Here is a 3,337-nt window from a genome sequence, read left to right on the forward strand (position 1 = left end):
GAACTGTATTAAGGGGTCATGGCATTAGGAAGGTTGAGAACCGCTGGTATAGAGGCTCCTCAAAAAATTAAAAGTAGAACTACCTTATGACCCAGCAATTCCACTTCTGGGCATTTATTCAAAGATTCCAAAACACTAATTTGAAAAGAAATATGCACCCTTATGTTCATTGCAGTGCTATTTATAATAACCAAGATATGGAAGCAACTGAAGTGCCCATCAATAGATGATTGAATAAAGAAGTGGTACATATATTGAATGGAATATTACTCTACCATAAAAAAGAATGAAATCCTACCATTTGCGACAACATGGAAGAACCTAGAGGGTATTATGCTAAGTGGAATAAGTCAGATTGAGAAAGACAAAATACCATATGTTCTCACTCATATGTGGAACCTAAAGAATAAAATAAATGAACAAACAAAACAGAAACAGACTCATAGATACAGAGAACAAACTGATGGTTACCAGATGGGAGGGGTGTGGGAGAGTTGGGTGAAAAAGGTGACGGGATTAAGAAGTACAGATTGGTAGTTACAAAATAATCATGAGGATGTAAAGTATAAGGACTATATTCAAAAAAATTATACTAACATTGTATGATGTCAAATGGGTACTAATTTTATCAAGGGGATCACAAATAAATTATATAAATATCTACTCACTATGGTATCCACCTGAAATAAATATAATGTATGTATACTGTAATTAAAAAATAAAAACTTATTAAAAACATAAACAAAAACAAAACAAGAAAAGAAAACATAGTTAGGAAATCACTGTTAAGCCAATAGATTTTTCAGTTTTGGTTCTATATCTAGACCTTGTAGTTCATACTAATAAGTGGTCTATTTTTAAGTGCAGACATAGTATAGTTTTAGCTGTAGATGAAAGTAGTTGCAGAGCAGGCTGGGTGATAACTTAGGACTGTGGGACCAGGGTGGTGTGATTCTCATGATGAAGTGCACTCCATGAGTCTGTACTCTCTATCATATTGATTCCTCCAGGAACACCGTGTCTGAGACTGCTGTTTGGCCAATGAATTTAGGTAGAATGTGGTTTTTATAGCTGGAAGATACCTTTTAATCATTTAACCCAAATCTTTCATTTTAAATATGAAGAAGCCAGTCCTGGAGAATTTAAGTTTTTTGTATAAAATAACACTGCCAGTGAGTGGTTCCGTCTGCCTTTTGTGAATTGCCCTGCATTCAGTTCTATTTGTGCTGTAAATAGGACAATAGGACTTAATCTTCCTAATGTATGTTTGTTTTGAAAATTCATAGCAGAGATTGAGCAGAAACCCCAGGGTCTTCATTTGTTTAATGAATGTTTCTCTGAAAAGTCACAAAATAACTGATTTCCCAAGAAGTGGTATAGTACAGTCTGAAGAAATGACCTCAGAATAATCATATTTGGGATGCATACTTTGGAACCTTTGATGTAGAGTAAGCTGGGAGGAAAGAAATTCGGACAATATTTCCTCACCTTTTCTACAATAGGTTACTCTCTCTCATCTAAACTCTGTGCCTCCCTCCTGATTTTCCTCCCCTCAAACAAACTACTAATCAAAAACATCACAATTCATGATAAACTAAAGAGCTCTGGGTGTCTGCAAGGCCCATGTTGTGAAAACAGTCTCCAGAGCTTCCGTGCTGTGAGCTAAGGTACTTACTATCTGGTATCAGATCCAGGATTTATCAAGGCAAATTCCAGAGAGAATCTTTTCTTCACTGTAGATTTAATTATTTCCTAGAGTCTCCTGTGTTCGGTTACAACTCTTTTGGTTGAAGTAATAAACTCTTTCAATTACCTTAAGTAAGAAAGGGCACAAAGTGTCTCATGGATCACAACCACAGAGCTGCACTCAGGCCTTATGATAGAACTGGAAGCTGAAACCAAACTCGTTTAGAGTCTTCTTTCTCTGCAATTCTCTGCCCTACTGCCTGATTTATCTCTTGTTGCTGATTGACCTCCTTTGCTTCTCTGGTCCAAATAAAAAATGAAAATATGGCCCCTAACAGTGCCCACATATATATTACACTCAGGCCTCCTGCTTCCAGAAAGAGCAACTTCTCTTTCTTTCTACAGTTTGGAGTTGTTGGGGCTAGGACCCGCATTGGTCAAACTTGGGGTCGTTTGCCCAGTCATGGGCCAGTCAACAAGGCTAAGAATGGATCCTGGGCCCCTACAATTGCAGACTGAGAGAAAGACTTAACGAGAGGAGGAGATGTCATTGCAAAGTGGACAGTCAAATCAGCCAAGTGAATATTTTGAGGCTATTTACACTCTGTCTCCCCATTTGCAGCAGAGTATTGCACTTGACTGGAGTGATTGACGAAGACTGGAATGATCCACTGTGGTTTCAGGAGTGTTCAGCACTGAAAAAGAACCAAAGGAGGGCATTAAGGGCAAGGAAATCCAATTCCTTACGTTTCTACAGGTCTTATAAAGACCCATAAATTAACTCTTGGCAATACTCTACACTGTTAATAACATCCATCTTCTTGAAACATTTTCCTTAGTTTTCATGATAGCACATTCTGTTTTTATCTCCAAAGTTAATAACAACAAGTAACAATTACATATTTCTTTCTCTGTGTCAGACAATGTGCTAAATATTCACATGAATATTTAAGTTAAATATTTATCATCCAATTTAATACTTAGAAAACTTTTTTTAAATTTTAAAAAAAGATTTTATTGGGGAATTGGGGGAGGAAACAGCATTGGGGAATTGGGGAAGGGGAACAGACAAGTTGCTGTCCTTTTGTTCTTCAGTCTAGTAGTGGAGGACGTCGCTTCACTGGCCCATGTTGGTATTGTGATCATTGTGCTCTTCCTGGCTGAAGCAGATTGGTCACTGGCCATTGGACAGCTGCTCACAATGGCTCAGGGCAGCTCACGCCGGCTGCTCATGGTAGCTTATGGCAGCCCGCTGCAGCTCCACTGCAGCCTACGCCATCGCCGGCGACTCACAGCAGCCCAGTTCTAGGTCGAGCTGTTGTTCACCATCTTAGCTGTAGAGGGTGCAGTATCACTGGTCCATGTGGGATCTGAACCGGTGGCCCTGCTGTTCAGAGCTCGTGCTCCCAAGCCAACTCTTAACCAACAGCCACTTGGCCGGCCCCTAGAAAACTTTATAAACTAGGGACTATTTTTTTCTTTTTTATTTATTTATTTATTTATTTTTTATTTTTTTTTAAAATTTATTTATTTATTGTTAGTTTCAGGTGTACAGAACAATGCAATAGTTACCCTTTTCACCCTCACAAAGTAACAACCCTCCACCCCCCATCCACTGCCCTCCCACCCCCATATCATGCTTATCTATTAC

Source organism: Hipposideros armiger, unplaced genomic scaffold (genome assembly GCF_001890085.2).
Source record: "Hipposideros armiger isolate ML-2016 unplaced genomic scaffold, ASM189008v1 scaffold_180, whole genome shotgun sequence".
Lineage (NCBI taxonomy): Eukaryota > Metazoa > Chordata > Mammalia > Chiroptera > Hipposideridae > Hipposideros > Hipposideros armiger.